The 22,749-nt window shown below is 43.1% G+C and overlaps 1 long non-coding RNA gene across 1 annotated transcript; it reads left to right on the forward strand.

Annotated features, from left to right (window-relative positions):
* The first annotated feature begins 7,643 nt into the window (after positions 1-7,643).
* On the forward strand, positions 7,644-21,944 carry LOC130312307 (uncharacterized). Its single transcript, XR_008860443.1, has 3 exons — positions 7,644-7,723; positions 18,902-19,055; positions 21,628-21,944. It is a non-coding gene; the product is annotated as an uncharacterized LOC130312307 (long non-coding RNA).
* Positions 21,945-22,749: the final 805 nt, after the last annotated feature.

Consider the following 22,749-nt stretch of genomic DNA (forward strand, 5'->3'; position numbering starts at 1 on the left):
TATTAAAGCATGCCAATAAATGTCATTCATCAACGTGACGCCGGGGGGAGGACTCCTTAGGTTGCACGTACAGATACAGCATGGCTCCTATATACTTTATGACTGCATGAATGATAGCAGAAGATTCCGGATGCATGAACAGTACATGGGCCTCTGGTTTTCTGATTTTATGACCCAGACGACCTTCTTTAGCCCCACCAGAATCCCTTACAGCAGTGGTCTCCAACTGTGGCCCTCCAGATGTTGCAAAACTTCAACTCCCAGCATGCCCGGACAGCCGTTGGCTGTCCGGGCATGCTGGGAGTTGAAGTTTTGCAACATCTGGAGGGCCACAGTTTCGAGACCACTGCCTTACAGTATGTGTGATCTGATTGACGGTAAGGAAAACAATGAATGGCAAATGTTTTAACCCCTTAAAGGGGTACTCCGCCCCTAGACATCTTATCCCCTATCCAAAGGATAGGGGATAAGATGTCAGTTCGCCACGGTCCCGCTGCTGGGGAGCCCCAGGATCCCCGCTGCGGCACCGCGCTATCATTACAGCACAGAGCGAGTTTGCTCTGCACGTAATGACGGGCAATACAGGGGCCGGAGCATCGTTACGTCACAGCTCCGCCCCTCTCGACGTCACGGCCCGCCTCTTTCAATACAAGTCTATGGGAGGGGGCGTGGCCCTCTGCCATAGACTTGCATTAAGGGGACGGGCCGTGATGTCACAAGGGGCGGAGCCATGATGTCACGCTGCTCCGTCCCCTGTATCGCCCGTCATTACGCACAGAGCGAACTCGCTCTGTGCTGTAATGATAGCACGGTGCCGCAGCGGGGATCCCGGGGCTCCCCAGAAGCGGGACCGCGGTGATCTGACATCTTATCCCCTATCCTTTGGACAGGGGATAAGATGTCTAAGGGCGGAGTACCCCTTTAAGGACTCAGCGTTTTTCCGTTTTTTTGCATTTTCATTTTTTCCTCATCACCTTCTAAAAATCATAACGCTTTAAATTTTGCACATAAAATTCCATATGATGGCTTATTTTTTGCGGCACCAATTCTATTTTGTAGTGACATTAGTCATTTTACCAAAAAATCCACGGCGAAATGGAAAAAAAATTCATTGTGCGACAAAATTTTGTAAATTTTGGGGGCTTCCGTTTCTACACAGTGCATTTTTTGGTAAAAATGACACCTTGTCTTTATTCTGTAGGTCCATACGATTAAAATGATCCCCTACTTATATAGGTTTTATCTTGTTGTACTTCTGAAAAAAATCATAACTACATGCAGGAAAATGTATACGTTTAAAATTGTCATCTTCTGACCCCTATAACTTTTTTTTTTTAGCATATGGGGCGGTATGAGGGTTCATTTTTTGCGCCGTGTTCTGAAGTTTTTATCAGTACCATTTTGCATTGATCGGACTTTTTGATCGCTTTTTATTCATTTTTTTATGACATTAAAAAGTGACCAAAAATACGCTATTTTGGACTTTTGCGCGTACGCCATTGACCGTGAGGTTTAATTAACTATATAGTTTTATAGTTCGGACACTTACGCACGTGATGATACCACATATGTTTATTTTTATTTACACAGGTTTTTTTTTTAATGGGAAAAGGGGGTGATTCAAACTTTTATTAGGGAAGGGGTTAAATGACCTTTGTTAACATTTTTTTCACTTTTTTTTTGCAGTGTTATAGTTCCCATAGGAGGCTATAACACTGCACACACTGATCTTTTACCCTGATCCCTGCAAAGCCATAGCTTTGCATGGATCAGCGAGATAGGGACTCGATTGCTCAAGCCTGTAGCTCAGGCTTGGAGCAATCAAACGCCAATCGAAAGCGACAGAGCAAGGTAAGGGGGTCTCCGCTCACGTCCTAGCTGATCGGGACATCGCGATTTTATCGCTATAGTTCCGATCAGCCCAACTGAGCTGCCGGGAAGCGTTTACTTTCATTTTCAGCGCGGCGATCAACTTTGATCGCCGTGTCTGGAGGGTTAATAGAGCGCGTTGTGCTGCGCGCTATTAGCCCAGGGTCCCGGCTATGACTTGCAGTGACCCCATTTTAACCACTTAAGGACCTAGGGCATATGGATACGCCTTGACGTCCTGGTACTTAAGGACCCAGGGCGTATCCATACGCCCGTGGGAATTTCGGTCCCCGCGCATAACAATCAGCAGGCACCCCGCGCAAATGCCCAAGGGGGTCATCAGACACCAAAGCCCTTTACCCCTTATGAAAAGGAAAAGTTGGGGGCTACACCAGCCTGTTAGTGTAAAAAAATTAAAAAATGTTATACTAACATGTTGGTGTTGCCCCATACTTTTTATTTTCACAAGCGGTAAAAGGAAAAAAAGACCCCCAAAATCTCTAACGCAATTTCTCCTGAGTACGGAAATACCCCATATGTAAGCACAAAATGCTCTGCGGGCACACAACAAGGCTCAGGAGTGAGAGCGCACCATGTACATTTGAGGCCTAAATTGGTGATTTGCACAGGGGTGGCTGATTTTACAGCGGTTCTGACATAAACGCAAAAAAATAAATACCCACATGTGACCCCATTTTGGAAACTACACCCCTCACGGAACGTGACAAGGGGTATAATGAGCCTTAACACCCCACAGGTGTTTGACGAATTTTCATTAAAGTTGGATGGGAAAATGAAAAAAATATAACATTTTCACAAAAATGCTGGTGTCACCCTAAATTTTTCATTTTCACAAGGGAAAATAGGAAAAAAGCCCCCACAAATTTGTAACCCCAGTAAGAACATACCCCATATGTGAATATAAAGTGCTCTGCGGGCGAACTACAATGCTCAGAAGAAAAGGAGCGCCATTGGGATTTTGAAGAGAAAATTTGTCCGTAATTGAAGGCCATGTGTGTTTACAAAGCCCCCATAGTATCAGAACAATGGACCCCCGACACATGTGACCCCATTTTGGAAACTACACCCCTCATGTAATGTAATAAGGGGTACAGTGAGAATTTACGCCCGACAGCGGTCCGACAGATTTTTGGAACAGTGGTCCGTAGAAATGAAAAATTAAATTTTTTATTTGCACAGCCCACTGTTCCAAAGATCTGTCAAATGCCAGTGGGGTGTAAATACTCACTGCACCCCTTATTAAATTCTGTGAGGGGTATAGTTTCCAAAATGGGGTCACATGTGGAGGGGTCCACTGTTCTGGCACCACCGGGGACTTTGTAAATGCACATGGCCCCTGACTACCATTCCAAACGAATTCTCTTTCCAAAAGCTCAACGGTGCTCCTCCTCTTCCGAGCATTGTAGTTCGCCAGAAGAGCACTTGACATCCACACATGTGGTATTTCCATACTCAGAAGAAATGGGGTTACAAATGTTGGGGGTCATTTTCTCCTATTACCCCTTGTAAAAATGTAAAATTGAGAGAAAAACCTGCATTTTTGTAAAAAAAAAAAAATTTTTCACTTACACATCCAACTTTAACAAAAAGTCGTCAAACACTTGTGGGTAGTTAAGGCTCACTGTATGCCTTGTTACGTTCCTTGAGGGGTGTAGTTTTCAAAATAGTATTCCATGTGGGTATTATTTGCTGTTCTGTCACCACAGGGGCTTCCTAAATGCGACATGCCTAAAAAAAAACATTTCAACAAAAGTTGCTTTCAAAAAGCCAAATGTGGCTCCTTCTCTTCTGAGCATTGTAGTTCGCTAGCAGAGCATTTTACGTCCTAACATAGGATATTTCCTTACTCAGAAGAGATGGGGTTACAAATATGGTGGGGCCTTTTCTCCCATTACCCTTTGTAAAAATGGTAAATTTGGGGGAAAATCTGCACTTTAGTGAAAATTTTTTATTCCATTTACACATCTGATTTTAACGAAAAGTTGTCAAACACCTGTGGGGTGTTAAGGCTAACTGGACCCCTTGTTATGTGCCTTGAGGGGTTTAGTTTCCAAAATGGTATGCCATGTGGGGTTTTCTGCTGTTCTGGCACCATAGGGGCTTTCTAAATGTGACATGCCCCCCAAAAACCATTTCAGAAAAATTCACTCTCCAAAATCCCATTGTTGCTCCTTCCCTTCTAAGCCCTCTACTGCGCCAGCTGAACACTTGACATACACATATGAGGTATTTCCTTATTTGAGAGAAATTGAATTACAAATTTTGGGGGCTTTTTCTCCTATTACCACTTGTAAAAATTCAAAAACTGGGCCTACAAGAACATGCAAGTGTAAAAAATGAAGATTTTGAATTTTCTCCTTCACTTTGCTGCTATTCCTGTGAAACACCTAAAGGGTTAACACACTTACTGAATGTCATTTTGGATACTTTGAGGGGTGCAGTTTTTATAATTGGGTCATTTGTGGGGTATTTCTAATATGAAGGCCCTTCAAATCCACTTCAAAACTGAACTGGTCCCTGAAAAATTCTGATTTTGAAAATTTTGTGAAAAATTGGAAAATTGCTGCTGAACTTTGAAGCCCTCAAAGTAAAAACATGTAAACTTTATGATGCAAACATAAAGTAGACATATTGTATATGTGAATCAATGTATAATTTATTTAGAATATCCATTTTCCTTACAAGCAGAGAGCTTCAAAGTAAAAAAAAAAAAAAAAAAAAAAATTAAATTTTTCATCAAACTTTGGAATTTTTCACCAAGAAATGATACAAGTATCAACAAAATTTTACCACTAACATAAAGTAGAATATGTCACGAAAAAACAATCTCGGAATCAGAATGAAAAGTAAAAGCATTCCAGAGTTATTAATGCTTGAAGTGACAGTGGTCAGATGTTCAAAAAATGGCCGGGTCCTTAAGGTATATTTGGGCTGGGTCCTTAAGGGGTTAAACACCGGGACCGGGCGCAGGGCATACAGGTACGCCCTGCTTCCTTAAGAGGTTAAAGGGGTACTCCATCCCTAGACATCTGGGGGGAGATTTATGAAAACCTGTTCAGAGGAAAAGTTGCTGAGTTGCCCATAGCAACCAATCAGATCGCTTCTTTCATTTTGCAGAAGCCTTTTCAAAAATGAAAGAAGAGATCTGATTGGTTGTTATGGGCAACTTAGCAACTTTTCCTCTGGACAGGTTTTGATGAATCTTCTCCCTTAGCTTCTATCCAAAGGATAGGGGATAAGATGTCTGATTAAAGGGAGTTTGGCTGCTTGTGGGACCCCCCCACGATCTCCGTGCCGGCACCCCTGCTCAGAATGGTGGCTTGGGGCAAGCATGGTCATGGTTGTCACGCCACACCCCCTCTATTCATGTCTATGGAAGGTCGGCATTCTGAACATAATGTTCACACGGGTGGGGGGACGGTGGTTGGTCGTTGATAGGTTCCAGCGGCCAGTCTTTAATCCACCGCACCACCACCCACCCCCAACCCCCCTGCGATCAGACATCTTATCTTTTGGATAGGGGATAAGATATGTGGTGGCCCAGTACAGGAGTTGCACCCCTGTACCATTGCTGCCTTGTCAGTCAGACTTCATTCTGTGACCCATGTGCCTCCCCTTCACTTGTATGCCCTAAATAGTTAAATAAAGTAAGTGTTATCCAATGCAATGTACATAATTGTATTATGCCATTACGTACTGTTGTCATGTGATTGTAACCAAGGAAGGTACCAGTGACCATGTGACCTAAAGGGGGACCTTTGGGACCCCATCCAAAGTTTCCCCCATAATAAACACTGGGTGGAGCTTCCTTCTTCTCTTCCTGCTTAGCTGAGCTGCAGTAAGGTCAAGTCCTGTAAGAGTGTGTCTGGAGACCTAAAGTCTACCACGCAGCCGCAGATCCACAAGTCCACTACCCCCAGGTCCAAGTCAAAACCTGGTAAGCTACAAACGGGGATAAGTCTGTCTCAGTCAAGTCAGTCCAAGTCAAGCCCTGTGGTCTCTGAAGTCGCTAGTCACCTCTTTGGGCCTAGCCAAGCTATATAGACTGTTACACCTGTCTGACTCAGTAAAGCTGCCGTTGTTCCGTAACTTGGCGTCGGAGTCATTATTTGCCCCCATGCCTAGCCCAGGATCCAGCAGCCTACCTTCGGGTGGTAAAAGGGTTAAACCACGCCCTGGCATCACGAACACAAGGGGTTAATGCCATCTGCCCCTAGGGTAATCCATCTGCCCTGCATCACACCCTTACCACAACTTTTGGCGTCCTACGAACAGGATACGGGTGTGCACCTTTTGCAGAAAGTACCCCCCAGTCTGAGCTGTGTCCAGTATTGCAGAATAAAACGCACGAGTGTGCGACAAAAATTGCGCCAGAAAGTGTACAGGACTTTGTCAGTAAAAAGTGTTTAATCCGAGCCGCTTGGATAGTTGAGGGGAAGGTGAAGAAAAGACTGTTATCTGCCATTATGAACTGTATAGAGTCTGTACCTGAAAGAGTTAATCTGGTCCGGTGTTTCCCGCACGCGTGAACGGTCGCAGCTCCGCCCCTTTCAGTCCCATCGGTGATGCCTCTTAAATACAGCGAGGAGGTTTGGCCAGGCCCAACAGGCACCAACATCTATTCCCCCAGTGGCGCAAGCTGCTGCTATACATATGGTGGTTACCATTAGTCCCACCATCATTAAGTCTACCCTGTCCAGGGTAAACTGGAACACACGAGTTAGTCCTTTGGAGGGGGGCACAGTCCCGTGGTCCCCGTTATATGTCCCAGCCTCGTAAGCAGTCTGATAGGCGAGGCTGGGATGGCAAATTCCCAGGCTGAAGCGCTTATGTGAAGTAACTTTTCTGTCTACTGTTGAGTTGAGAGACTAACTTTGTTGTGTGGAAGTACCACTGTTTTTCAGGTTATGCAATGTTCAAGAAAAGTGCCTGGTGGACTCACCAAGAACTTCTGTAACCATTTGCGTAAGTGTATGTGCCCGGCTTATAGCCGTGATCCTTACTGAGAACTCTTCTGTACCAGAACTGTGGTACAGTTTTCTCCAAAGAGAAAAATATATAGGTAAGCACAAGACAATACACAATAACCTCTACATTATCCTCTAATGATAGCCTATGCTGCACTTTATAAGCAAAATAAGTGCTGCCTTCTTTAATAATCCCCTATTGTGTTGTGTATACAGCTCCTATGCAACACCCATGTGTCTCTATGGCAACAGATGTTATGTTATGTATGTTAAAGGAGGACTGCAGTCTTAGACACTTATTCCCTATCCACAGGATACGGGATAAGTGTCTGACCACGGGGGTTCCCAGCGGCTAATGGGCGTGTTGTCGATGACACGCCCTATGGGAGATAGCAGGGGGTCCCAGCGTTCGGACCCCCCCCCCCCCCCCCCCCCCTGATCAGACACTTATCCCCTATCATGCAGATAGGGGATAGGTTTCTAGGGCTGCAGATCTCCTTTAACAGGAAGTAGGGGACAGGTAGCAGGGCATAAGACAACACAAGAATTGTTTGTAACCATGGAAACATAGAGTTCTGCATAGGAGCTGTATGTACAAAATGGAAGACAGTTATGGTTTTTTGAGCAGATACCAAGAAACTATGGGGGAGATTTATCAAAACTTATGCAGAGGAAAAGTTGCTGAGTTGCCCATAGCAACCAATCAGATCGCTTCTTTCATTTTTTCAGAGGCCTTTTCAAAAATGAAAGAATTGATCTGATTGGTTGCTATGGGCAACTCAGCAACTTTTCTTCTAGACGGGTTTTGATCTCCCCATTGTGTATTGGAATGACTGCAATCGGCAGAAAGCTTTCAGCCCCGAGAGGTAAAGTACACTCGGCTGAACCGCACGAGGCTGCAGTTTCCTTAGTAACAGGAGCCCATTATAAACATTTCTTGGACGCGAATATTGTTATGACCGGTTTTGATGACCTTTCTCGAGGAGCGTTCTCCATCCATTGTGCCAATTGTTTGATCATTAACCTGTTGGATGTCTTTTGTGTTGGTGTCAGATGCAATGGAAAAATTCTGTCCTGTTATAATGGACAACAAGATAAGGGAAAAGGTTATAAAACAGCACAAATAAAATATCATTTCACAGGTCACATGTAAGAAATGAAAACTGTAAGCGTAATTTATAAGTTATTTTGTCAGTGTTATAAAAGAACAGTAAATTCACATGCCCCTATAAAGGCTGCATTCTAGAATAAATCCACAGTCATTGCTATTGTGATAGCCTGGGGGAGTTGGGTGTAGGGAGTGTAGCTGTGCGGTGACTAAAGGGTGTCTGATTAACCCTTGCTATTCGTGACGCCACGGTGAGGGCTCCTCTGTAATGCTTGTCCTACCGCCACCCTTCCCAAGAGCGATAGGGAGGTATAGAATAATGGAATGTCCACAACCGGAGGGTTTGCTGAAAACAGTCGGAACTTTTACTGAAGTTTTTATGCAACTTCACAACAGGAACAGTCTCTACAAATGCAAATTCTCTTGGAGATTGACAAAGGTTGGGACCTTAAGCAGAATCCTGAATCTACTGTTCTGCCCCGGCACAAAATTATTGCTGCTATGATATGGCAGAGCACTATGGAGCGGTCGATTCTCTGTGTGCCGCCATATTGTAACTCTATACAACACCATAGGATGGAGAAACAATGATTCAAGAAACAGTGCACCACTGTTCATACCCTGTAGCTCGTCTTTTACCTTAAAGGGGTAGTATGGGGGGGGGGGGAAATGTAAATCAACTGGTGTCGGAAAGTTAAACAGATTTGTAAATTACTTCAGTTAAAAAATCTTAATCCTTTTAGTACTTATCAGCTGATGTATGCTCCACAGGAAGTTGTGTAGTTCTTTTCTGACCACAGTGCTCTCTGCTGACATCTCTGTCCATGTCAGGAACTGTCCAGAGCAGGACAGAATCCCCAGAAAACCTCTCCTTCTCTTGAAAGTTCCTGACATGGACAGAGGTGGCAGCAGAGAGCACTGTGGCTGATAAGTACTGGAAGGATTAAGATTTTTATATAGAAGTAATTTACAAATTTGTTTAACTTTCTGGCACCAGTTGATTTGAAAAAATTAGTTTTTCACCTAAATACCCATTGAAGAAACAGCGTCGCATGTCTCTAAAAGCTATGTCTGGAACTGAAGTTGGAAATGAAAAAAAACTGGAAGTTTTTTCGCTATAGAAATGACACCACAAGTGTCCATGGGCTGATAATGCAAATCTGATTTTCTGCTCAGAAACAGGGTACCTTCTGTACAGAGTTTTGTATTGCAACTCTGAAGATACAGCACCACTCTTGCTAAAAGGCTATGTTTGGTATTGCAGCTTTGTGATTCTTACAGGCTGGGTTCGGACAGTGTGTTTGGAACATTCCATTTTATTTGGGGGAAAAAGGCATGTTATAAACATAATAGGTGGACACAGTCCGCCATCACTTTGTGGGCGCTCTCCCCTGCTGTGCAGAGCACCTAACATTTCAGATACATTTATGTGGAGAACTATGTTAAAGGACAACTGCAGTGGTACACATTTATATATGCCCGTGCCCGGGTCTCAAAAAATAAACAAAATAAACTCATACATACCTTCCTACGAGCCCCCGTTGGTCCGGCACAGGCCTCACGGTCCGGCAGTGCTGACGCCATTCCACTTCCTGGGGACGGGGACGCCGCAGAGCCGTCGGCGTATCACCGGCCGCAGTGATGTCCCGCCCCGGCCTGTGATAGGCTGAGCCCACTGTCATCTAAGGAGCTCTGGCCGGCTTCTTACATAACAGTGGGCTCAACCCATCACTGACCTAGGACCAGGACATCGCTACGGCCGGTGATACGCCGACGGCTCTGCGGCGTCCCCGTCCCCAGGGAGTGGAATGACATCAGCACTGCCGGACCGTAAAGCCTGTGCCGGACCAACGGGGGCTCATAGGAAGGTATGTATGAGTTTATTTTGTCTAATTTTGATGCACGGGCATATATAAATGTTTACCACTGCAGTTGTCCTTAAATGAACAGTGTTTTTTTTTTATTTTTTTTTTATGGTTAACAAGAGGTGGGGGGGGGGGGGGGGGTTATTGTAAATATATTTTTCCTGTTGTGTTTGTGTGTGGTACCATTGGGTGTTAGGAGAAATACTTTATCACTTCGTGACGCCAGGGCACGAGGTTGGAGACAGCTTCTCCTGGGCCTGACAAGGGGAGTAAATGAACAGACCATCTTCAGGTTACGGACAACTGTCTTTACTGAGCAGGGTGCAGATGGTATTACACTGAAAATTGGTATAAGGTGAGAGGATGCAGCGTAACCCCTTGGGAGCCCTGATGCCTTGCTGGGACTTATGGTGCTTTCACCAAATGGATTGATACTGACTTGTAAGACGGGTTGATGAATCCTGGTAGGTAGGGTTCTGTCAAAGTATTTTAGCCTTCTCCACCGGGGCATGAACTTCCACTGTACTGGTGATCCTAGCAGAATGAGCCAATGAAGTACATTTGATCTAGGCCTTCCCTTGAGGCTTCTACACACAGCACACCTTAAAGGGGTACTCCGCCCCAGACATCTTATCCCCTATCCATAAGATGTCTGATCGTGGGAGTCCAGCCGCTCGGGACGCCTGCGATCTCTGCAGCGCCACCTCGCCGTCATCACTACCAAGCAAACTGTCTCTGTGCGTGATGATGGAGCATCATGACGTCAGATCCCACCCACTCAATACAAGTCTATGGGAGGGGGTGTGGTGATCGTCACGCCCCTCCCATAGACTTGTATTACGGGGGCGGGGCCATGACATCAAAATGCTCCGTCCCCTGCATCGCCCCGAGTATTTATTTATTAAAGAAAAAGTGGGGTCCCACCTATTTTTCATAACCATCCAGACACAAAACAAGCAGTAGCAGGCTGGGGTTACCAGGATGGCAAGGGCCATTTCCGAAACCCCTTTGGAAAACCACTGAGCTGTGAAGATTACATACAAGTGATGGGTACTATATAAAAAGATAAGGGGATCATGGGATGGCAAAAAAAATTTAGGTTTAGAATGAAACTATGTTTTTGTAAATAAAAACTTTAGTAATAAAGTGTAGATATCTGGCCCAGAAAGTTGACTTTTGTCCAGTAAGATCATGTTTCTGTGCATCAGGTCAAGGCCCCTTTCATACTGCCGGTATGCACCGGCAAATTTGGCCCTCAAACTCCTTTTTTTTTTGCAGCTTGAGGTTTGCAACCGGCAGTGTGAACGTAGCCTAAATATGGTTTCAATTAGAAGCCGCACGTTCCAGCACCACCAGACTGCAGATGTTACTTCTGTGCCTGGGGGCAGCATATAGGAGCCCCTGCCACAAAAGGACGTGGTATAAACAGGGCTCCTTTAAACAAATACAAACTATAAACAAAAAAATGACAGATGAAAGGTCGTTCATCGTAAAAACATTGTCATGGTGTAATGTAATTAAGAAACTTAAAAAAAAGTTTACATTTAGTGTTTTTAAATCAACTGTTTTTAAATCAACTGGTGCCAAAAAGTTATACAGATTTGTTAATTACTTCTATATAAAAATCGTAATCCTTCCAGTACTTATCAGCTGCTGTATGCTTCTGAGGAAGTTGTGTAGTGCTTTCCAGTCTGACCACCTGTCCAGAGCAGGAAAGGTTTGAGGGTTTGCTCCAGTTCCTGACACAGAGGTGGCAGCAGAGAGCACTGTGGTCAGACTGAAAAGAACTACACAACTTCCTCTGGAGCATACAGCAGCTGATAAGGACTGCAAGGATTATGATTTTTATATAGAAGTAATAAAAACATTTGTTTTCCACTGGAGTACCTCTTGAGTACTGTTGAGACTTATAGGTAGATTGGTGTCAGTTCACATTATGTGCAGTTTTGATGTGTATGCACAACCCTCTATTGCTTGTAATAGTCACATAATCGCCGAGGTACCAGAAGCTGCTGGGTCTCACAGTCATAATTGAAACATCACCACACCCCCTCCCATAGACTTGTATTACGGGGGCGGGGCCATGACATCAAAATGCTCCGTCCCCTGCATCGCCCCGTCATTACGCTCAGAGCCAGTTTGCTTTGTAGTGATGATGGTGGAGTACCGCTGCAGAGATTGTGGGGGTCCCCAGCGGTGAGACCCCTGCGATCAGACATCTTATCCCCTAACCTTTAGATAGGGGATAAGATGTCTGGGGCGGAGTATACCTTTAACCACACTGCTGCTCACACTGAGCCCTCACAGGAATTGGGGCAACTCCCCCCCCCCCCCCCCCGCAACACTATATGGGGAAGAATTTAGGGGTTTAGGGTTTCCCATTTAAACAGGCCAAAATGGACAAAAAATATTCCTCATAGTATGAAGAATATTACAATCTGTTAATAAAAAATGAACTTAACTTCAAACTTGCTTTGTAGAAATGTATACTCCATCTTCTGTCCGCCATCTTGAATTTAGAAATTGATGTCTGTGGGCTGTCACTCTCTGTTCTATTGCCCACTGTTATTCCTTGCATATGTACTGTAAATACAATGTATATGTAAGGACTGTGTGATGTGATGACTGCATACCCTTCAGCTCCTGGGTTGCTAGACTGGTGGTCTGTGGTCCTCAGTGGTGCTGCTGTGTCTTGTCCTCTTGTGATAGATTATAGTAGGAGGTACTGTGCAAGCATGGGTCCTGGAAGAGCCTGATGCTGGTATGGATGTATGTGTAGTTACACTGATACGCTGCACCATTTAAAGGAAATCTGTCAACAATGTCACCTGCAGTAACCTGTGGGTACAGACATGTAGTGCAGGTGACACTGATGACAACCATACTTACCTGGTCCCGTTCCAGGCTTCGGTTCTCCCACAATATCCCTCCAGGTTATCATTCCGTGTTTGACTTAGAGCATGGGCAGAGCTTCCTGGCATCAGAGCTGGCAAACAGCAGGACCCAGCAGAGAAGCAGCAACAGTGATGTCACTAAGCTGCGCCCATGCTCCAAGACGGTCCTGGAACGAAAGCATGGAGGGAGTGGCATGGAGCATGGATCCGGACCAGGTAAGTATGGTTTACATCTGTGTCACTTCCATTACCTGTCTGTACTGACAGGTTAGTGCAGGTGACACTGACGACAGGTTTCCTTTAAAGAGTACCTCTCATGATCTTGTTAAATTTTATAATCCTCCCAGTTCACTGCCCCACCATGATAAACCATCCCCTGCCTTTATTTTTAGTATATGTTAGTTTTCTACCTTGATATTATTCTGTATTTTCTGCTCAGTCAGATTCACAGACTGGGAAGGGGCGTTCCCCAGCAGGTGTGACATCATCTGAAGCCATACAGGGGAGAACTTCCTCTCTCACTCTGCTACACACAGCTCAGAGCAGTTCAGTGTGAGATAAGCTATGATTGGCTAAGGCTGAACAGCCCCCCCCCCCCCCCGCCCCTCAGCACGCCAGACTGCATTTCCTGATTTTGGGTTTCTGCCAGGTCAGCAGGAGTCCAAAGTCTTTGCAAGAGATGGGGGGGGGGGGGGGGAAATGTGCTCTGGACAAGTTGGGAGACATCTAATGGCAGCTTTTTTAAACACAAATACAACATAGAAAACTTCTTTTTTTTAAACAAAGTATTAAACAGAAAGAAAATGTTATTTATCATATGTAGTGCAATAGCAAAAAAATTTTTTAATGAGAGTGCCCATTTAAATCAAGTTTTTATTTTAAACATATTTAGTAATTTTTTTTTTTCATTTTTTCTTACAGTAACTTCACGAGGAAAAATTTTTTTTTCAAACCAATCCCCATACAGACTCCACCCCACCACCCCACCCTGTAACACCCAAGGCAGAAAGGAGGACAAAAAACACGCAAGAATTTACTTTGTTGTACACTTTCCTATACTTATATTTTAACAATTCATACCATTCATTCTTGTCTACTTGTTTTTCCCATACAAACACAGGGGGTAGTTTACCTGTGAACCAACCTCGTAGTATGATCAGGACTCAGAACTGACAACTTAATTTTTTACAATTTTTTTGACCCAAATATTTATAATGTATATTGGGGATGCATTAATGACGTATTGGATTTAAGCTTCCATTATCATTTTTACCAATGCGATATGATCTGTCATAGACAGGGGAACACAACCAAATCTCGACTTTCTTCTTAAAGGGGTACTCCGTTGCTAGACATCTTACCCCCTATCCAAAGGATAGGGGATCAGATGTCTGATTACGGGGGTCCCACTGCTGGGGCCCCCTGTAATATCCTGTAACACCCTGCGTTCTAAACAATTGCCGGGTTCCTGCGTCAGTGGTTGTGATATCACAGCCATGCCCCCTTGTGCCGTTACACCACGCCCCCTCCCTTTATGTCTATAGGAGGGGGCGTGTCAGACAACACTCCCCTCCTATAGACAGACATGAATGGAGGGGGCGTGGGGCACGGCACGAGGGGGCATGGCCGTCTTGTCACAGCCACGGCCTCCGGCTAAGAGCGTTCTGTACAAAATGTTCAGAATGCTGGAGCACCGGAGTACCCATTTAATCCTACTAATGGCTGGGCTCACGTTTGTAATAATCAGCTATTTGGGGGGAGATTTTCTAACCCCTAGATAGTCTGGACTCTCTAAACTATCCAGTACTGTCAGCTCTGCCATATGGTTCTCAATGTTCCTATCTAACGGAACTGTATGGGAGACGGGACTTGCCCCAGTCGATAGCCTCCCAAAGTTCTCAAACCCTGCTACAATAAGAGGCATATACTTTTGGGTATCCCTTACGCATAATGGGATGTCATCTGCATTTGTCACCATTTTATTCATAGCACCCTACAGACTGGATCCTTCAAAGTTGATGACATCCCTAATGAACATTATCAAGGGGTCAATAAACCATAAAAATAATAATGGGGAAAATGAATAGCCCTGATGTGTGCAGGAAAGCATTCATTCTTAGCTGAAAGCGTACCTGTCAGATCCCACTTAAAAAAATAAGACTGTTATATGTTACTCAGTACCTCATCCTGATCATGTACATGTAGCATTTATGTCTTTATCACCCATATTTCACAAAAAAGCAAATTAAACCTGCTCATCGTCTTTTTCATCCTCTCTTGTGGAGGGGGTGTGTCCTTCTCCTGCCTGCACTGACTATGACTCAGCTTTCTCCCTCACTCTGCTGACTCACTGTTCTTGGGAGCCTGGCAGCCCTCTTCTGTAACCCTTTCCTCTCTGGTTTCATGCTCTGCGGTTTCATACACACACACACACACACACACACACACACACATGATTATTGGAGATTGCCTGTACTCTACCACCAAAGACAATATGGTGAGTGTATAACTTACATCTTCCTATGTCATTCATGTGTGTTGTCATCCTTAGGCAGTCCTGTAATTCTGGGACTTGTAGTTTTGGAATAGTTGGAGGTACAGTGTTTGGATTACTCTTTTTTTACATCAGTGTTGCCTTCAGCTGTGTGCCTACAGCTTTTGCAAAACTACAACTCCCAGCATGTCCAGACATCCTTTGACTGTCCAGGCATGCTTGGAGTTGTAGTTTTGCAACAGCTGGAGGCACATGATTGGTGAAATTCTGTTTTACAGCAGTGTTGCTGCAGGCTGTGTTCCTCCTGCAGTCTTGTCAATCACCCATCTTGTGTCCATGACCCTTGGACACCCTCATGCTGCTGTGGGACTCATCAGTGTCCCAGGAGGTATGGAGACCCCTAGTGGTGAGATTTACAAAGGCAGTTTTCTTAATTAAAATGTTATTTAAAAAAAAAAAAAAAAAAAATTTAAAGAAGTATATTAGAAAAACTATTGTTTTGGCAAGATGTAAAACATATAAAAAGTTTTTATATCTGTCAGTGCCCATTGAAGCATTCACACCCCGTCCAACCCTCCCCAAGAAGTTGAGGAAAAGTCAAATTTTAGAGCTGCTATAGGAAGAATGTTCTCTTGATTGGGGGAGGATTATATCTCTATCTTTAAACTCTGATCGAGCAATGGCTAGAGTCAGAGTGATCACTATGTGCGCCGGGTCAGGAACACTTCAGCCCATGTGGCTATGAAGCATCCAGATGGGCCAAGGACCGGTCAAGCACCCTTATTTTTTCCATGACAGCGACCTTCAGGCGTGCCGTCTCGCTTCCAGTCAGGAGGCAATCACATATCACCAGAGAAGGTGGGAGCCCTAAGCTGAGACTTCCTTTTCTATCTGTGATAATAAGGAGGAGGCCACCACGCCCCCTCCCATACACTTGCATGGAGGGGGCGTGATGCCACAAGGGGGCGTGGCAGTGACGTCACGAGCCCCGATGCCCGCACTCAGCTTTCGGAACAATATGTTCAGAACACTGAGGCAGTGGAATGCCCCTTTAAGTTATTTGTCTCCATTTTTAGAGTCTTTTGTATTTACTATTGTTTACTTAAAATAAACTGCATCAAAAGTTTTCTTTTTTCTTTTGGTTCAGTACGCATGTTCTCAGGGTTACCGCGCATTTATTCCTCACAAGGCCAGACATTTTATGCACAATTCTCAGAACTAAGCATCACAGCGGACAGTTTATCTTATTTCTGGGTCCTGTCCCTATAAATGTTTGCTTTCTGTAATATTATTTTACATAAATACTGATAGCATTGTAGTGCAGTGCAATAGACATTGATATGTATTATGTAGATCACAGGAAAATCATTCTAAGGCCCCTTTCACACTACTGTTGTCACGCGGTAGTGTGACGGCCGTCGGGGCCGCTGGGGAGGATAGCGGGAGAAAAAATACTAATCTCCCACTATTCCCATTGAAAAATAGCGGCGCCCAATGGACCCCACTTACTATAATGGGGTCCATCAGGACCCGCTGTTGCTCGTTGCGCCCCGTTAAAATGACGGTCGTTAAACTCCAAAAAAAAGAGAGTTTGGCGGCGGTTTTTGACGTGGCGCAACGGTAGTGTGAATGCAGCTTATGGGATATGATGACTAATGGGTTATTGAAGGTCACTTACACATTTCCAGGGGAATAATGGAGTGAAAAAAATGGTTCTAAACGTCACAGACCTATCCCCCCTTATTTCCCCCTACAAATGCATGCTCAGATCAACCTAGCATGCATGTGTTCTATAGAGGGAAAGAGGAGAAAGCTGCTGCCAGACATCTATGTCCTCTCCCTCTTCCCCATTTCTTTCCCTGAGAATGAACACCTCCATATTGCCCGATCATTTTTTCCACTCAATGGTACATACCTCTAGTAGCAATGGGTCATCAACCTAGAGTTGCTGACTAGACTAGGGCCCAAGGAATTATACAGACTAGACAGAGCAAGATTTTTTTTAAAGTGACTCAAGCTGTTTGAAAATCTGGCGCAGTTTACACTCTGCGCTCGGTCTACACCACCTCTGAGGTGATATTGTTAAATGGGCACTCTTGTTAATACTAATTTTTGCTATCGCACTCCTTATGGTAAGTAAAAAATCGTTCTAATGTACTTCTTAAAAAAAAAAGAGGTTTTCTGTTTTATTTGTATTTAAAAAAAAAACTAGGTGTCTCCCTACTTGTCCAGAGCACCTTTCGCCCCATCCCATACATCACGCCACAGCCACTCCATTCATGTCTATGGGAGGGGGTGTAACGGCTGGGGTTGCTCATCACGCCCCTTCCCATAGACATGAATGGGGTGGGCATAGCGTGACGTCATGAAAACAGCCGCCCGAATCTAGCATTGTCCAGGGGCAGAGTACCCCTTTTAATTTCAAAGTGAATCTGGATTACTGGGGAGCTATGGTTTACACAGAGCAAAGGGGGCTCCATAGAACATCAAAGTGGCCCTCTATTGTGTGCCAGGTTTTGCCACCAAGCACAGATAGGCATCTTGTTTGTTTTCACTCCTTACCCTTTCACTGGCCCCCCATTTACTTGATAGGGAAAGGGGACTCCAGGTTCTTACCATCCATTAGTAAAAGGGTTGGGACAAACTAATGTTGGGCCATATTGAAAGACTTAAAGGGGTATTCCGGCTTTATAAATCTTATCCCCTATCCAAAGGATGTATGATCGCAGGGGTCCTGCCACTGGGGACCCCTGTGATCTCGGCGTTGGCCACGCCCCCTAGTGACGTCACATCATGCCCCTCCATTCATGTCTATGGGAGGGGGTGTGGCAGCCATCACACCCCCTCCCATAGACATGAATGGAGGGGCTTCATTGAAGATTAGCGCCGCACTCATTGCATCTCCCAAAAGCCTCCGGAATCATCTGGATAGTTTCTGTGGCGAAATGTTTAAGCTTGATGCAATATCTGATGCCGTTCCCCTACTTGCTCAGTCATTTTGAATGTGACAACCATACAGTACACAAGTTCATTCAACAGCATCTAGCGCCTCCACTGACTAGTGCAGTAAAGTTGTCATTGTTGACACATGTGCCTTCCAGTCCACTTGGCTTCCAGGCCATAGTAATGTGGAATAAACTGTTTCTCTTACGTTAACAATGGCTGGATACTTTCCAGACTTACCTGGAATGCTGTCGCTCGCAGAAAAAAAGGACAATAGAGACCGATTTTAAGTTTTGGTATGGGGCCCCATAGACCTCTGTAGATATTAAAATGCTGCTTGTCATTAGTTCCGATGCCCTCACAATAGTCCTAGTAAACCACATTTCATCTAATCTATTGAACTGACTTAAAGGAGTACTCCGGGGAACTAAACCCATAGCCCATACTTTTCCTTGCATTAACCTATTTAATTGTCTGAATATTAATTATCTATATAGAATAGAGCAGTTTCCCCTCTTTGGTTGTCACTTACATGCATGAAGTTAGAGAATTACATTATCCAGCCATCCACTCTGTTTCTGTCCAAATCCCTCTCTGAAAGCAGCCCCCACCCTCCTGAAAGCCACATACCATATGGTTTCTGCCCTGCACTGATGAGTCATGCTCTCTTTAGTGCTGATAGCTGGGAGGTGTGTGCAGCCTAAGCCAATCAGACACTGAATCTCTCTCTCTGCTTAGAGCAGGAGGACGGGGGCTGGAAGAGCAGAGCTGCAATGATTCCTGGAAGATGTAGGCAAGGGGAGAGAAGGATGGCAAAGAATATCAAGCAGCCAGAGACAACAAAGACCACAGGGGCCATGCATATCAGGCAGGATTTACAGCAAACACATCCAGGTAGTGTGGTGGCTTCAGAGCTTTTTTTAAAAATATATTCTTCCCTGGAATATCCCTTTAATGTAAACCCTTAATGACCGCTTTTTTTTTTTTTTACAGTAGACATTGGTAGACATTGAATATTGAGCTGGCTCATCTCCTCCACTTGTGGCAGGTGATGGCTGTATGTTACAGCCGACACTTATGTGCAACCACAGACATTGAACTAAAAAATGAGTAAAAGAAAAAAAAAATCCTTTTTTTTTTTTCTAAATAAAAAAATCCTCAATAATAAAATGTAAATCAACCCCTCCCTTTTCCCATTTTTCAAATAAAAAGAGTCTATAAAAATTCACACATTTGGTAATGCTCTCTGTGGAAATGTCTAACTATGATGAATGGCATCAATTAAAAATAAATAAATAAGTAAATTTACTCATTTTTGGTCACTTCGCATCCCAGAACAAAAATTGTAATAAAAAGTCCTGAAAAAGTACATCGACACCAAAATGGTACTGATAAAAACTACAGGACACAACACAAAAAATGAGCCATCATACAGCTACTTAGGAAAAAAAGGGAAAAAAAAAACTAATGGGAACAGAATACGATGAATCAAAGCATTTTTATTTTTATTTTTTTTAAGTATTAATTTATGAAAATATATAGAAATTGGGTATTGCTGTAATCCGGCTGATCTGCAAAATAAGGATAACATATCAGTGTTACTGCAAAGTAAAATCACTCCAGAATTTGCAGATCTGATGGTTTGTTTGTTTTTAAGAAAAAGTAAATTTTGCATTAAGTTTTTTCTAAAGTACAATTGGTTCCACAAAAAGCAAGCCCCCATGTGGCTCTGTATTTGGAAAAATAAAATAGTTATGGCTCTTAGAAGATGAAGAGTTATAAATGAACCAAAACCATTAATGGAGGATTTAAAGGGATACTTCAATGGAAAACTATTTTTGTTTTTTAAATCAACTGTCACCAGAAAGTTATACAGATTCGTAAATTACTTCTATTTAAAAATCTTAATCCTTCCAGTACTTATCAGCTGCTGTAAACTACAGAGGAAGTTATTTTCTTTTTAAATTTATTTTCTGTCTGACCACAGTGATCTCTGCTGACACCTCTGTCCATCTCAGGAACTGTCCAGAGCAGGAGAAAATCCCCCTAGCAAACCTATGCTGCCCTGGACAGTTCCTGACACGGACAGATGTGTTGGCAGAGAGCACTGTGGTCAGACTGGAAATAACTACACAACTTCCTGTGGAGCATAAAACAGTTGATAAGTACTAGAAGTGTGGTGGACCACCGGTGTACAGCGGGACCACGGGTGTAGCGGTGTGAATGGTGGGATCAGATGGTATTAACCCCTAGTGTTTGTGATGCCAGTGTGGTTTTTTTGGTTCCGAAACACCACACGCCCAGATTCTCCCCTATCCCAGACTTGTTCTCAAAGAGAGTGAATTGTAATGGCTGCCCCTTTATATAGTGGCGGGTCTGGACTAAAGCCCATTGGTCAAGCTGCGGGTCATAGGTTAAGCTGGTGCTCTCTGGGAGAACATGTGACAACAAATCATGTGACTGCATAACATAACATGTGACAATCTCACAGGTCCTTGAGACCTCCCACTGCAACTCTACTCTATCTATACATTAGGAGACTGTCTAGGCATTAAAGTGATATACACACCTTTATAAAACCAACAGGGGGAGACCTTGCAGGGGAACCATCAGGTCACTGAGGGGTTCAACCTGACAGGGCCTAAAGGTAGTACACGACCATGTCCTGTACTGGGACATCACAGATGGATTAATATTTTTTAATAGAAGTAATTTACAAATCTGTTTAAATTTCTGGCAGCAGTTGATTTAAATAAACATTTTCACCGGAGTACCACTTTAAACCCTAAGTATAGTAGAATCTACTTTTTATTTTCCTTTTAGTTGGCATTTCCCAAGCTTCATAAAAAACTATTAAATACATTTCTTGCCAATTGGAAAGTAAGTACAGTCAGGTATTTCATGGAATTGATAGAAAAGTGTCAATAGACTAAAACAAGCTACAGTAAGGGGACATTTACACTACAGAATTTTTTGGGGCAAAAATAGCCAGAAAAAACTGCCACTGAATCTGCCTGCATTTTGGTATTTTTTTTTCTGTATAAGGTTTTCACAAAGGCATCTTTTTAATAATTGCAATATAAAAATTGCATTTTAACTTCATTTTTGTTTCAGGTACAGGGAAAATTCATACATATATCATGATATCCTTTCTTTAGTCCTCCTATTGCCAATTCTGGTCCCTTCTTATTGGCCGTCTCCCATCGCAACCAGAATACCTGCATTCCCATTCAATAAAAAATTAATATTGACATGTACAAAATAGGGAAAAATAAATGATAATTGTCCAAAAAAATGAAACATTAAAAAATATATACACAACCACCTGCAAACCTATACTCTAGGTTTACAATCCCAGAACGAACATCACAGAATTAATTAAACATAAAACACATATAAATCTTTAATTATTTATATATTTGTTATTATTTATAAATTTTACATTTTTATGTGTTTTTTTTTATAGTACCCAACAAAATAATCATAAGATGCCGAAGATGTACATCCCTTTTTCAATCAAGTACAAAAAAAAGAAGAAGAAAAGACGCCAATGCAAAACCCTTTTTAAAACTGCCACCGATCCCAAAAAGGCAGAAAAACACCAAACCAAAAAAAAAAAGCCAAAATGCCAAGCTGGTATAACATTTTGCAATTCCGTATTGAATTGCTGTTAACATTTGGCGACAGCATTTTTTCTATTTACGTAAGTAATAGGGCCTCAGGTCTGCCTTAACAACTTCACCTTGCGGATCAAACTAATGAAAAATATTTAGAAAGGTGCCATAAAACTTAGCATTTATTTATATAGCTAGATAAAATTCTCCACAATATTAGTGCAATATAATGATACTATCACCAAATCATAATTAAAGAAAATATGCTATATGTATCCTACTTATGATGATCGCCTGGTATGTTTATGCGAACCATTCACAATACATATCTGATTGCGTTAAGTATGCGTAAAGATAACCCTAAATACACCCGACGCGTTTCTGCCTGGTTAGGTTTAATCATTATCACATATATAACCAGGCTTCCTCAGGGGTCACACAGCACACAAAGGGTTAATTAGACACACAAAGGGTTAATTATCCATATATAGAAGATAGTATGAATGGTCACAGCCTTTAATGACCATAAATATTAAGCACAACACTGCAGCTCTAGGCCGCTCCAGGTGGAGCAAAATAGAATATAATTAAAAAGTCAATCCAATAGAAGACATTTTCCCTGTGGGTAATGATAAACCCACTCTGGAATGATACCACTGATAGCACGGGAATGTCTCAAAATTGCCTCATATATGAACAATTCCAGGTCCACTGTACTGTAAATAGATGTACCAGATATCCTGAAAAAGATCAAATACAGATACTAAGTATATATGATAAAGAAGAGAAGAGGGCTTACCCTATCTTCATCAAAATAGTTAATGATGGATGTACTCACAATGAACTATAGGAGGCCAGACCTGAGCTGCCTAGAAACAGACCAGGACACATCTTAGTTATAAAAAGCTGACATACAAAGAATCCTCATTCATTTATACAAGTAAAGCATCACAAGGAGGACTTGTACTCACAGT

This window comes from Hyla sarda, chromosome 1 (assembly GCF_029499605.1).
Source record: "Hyla sarda isolate aHylSar1 chromosome 1, aHylSar1.hap1, whole genome shotgun sequence".
In the NCBI taxonomy this organism is placed as follows: domain Eukaryota; kingdom Metazoa; phylum Chordata; class Amphibia; order Anura; family Hylidae; genus Hyla; species Hyla sarda.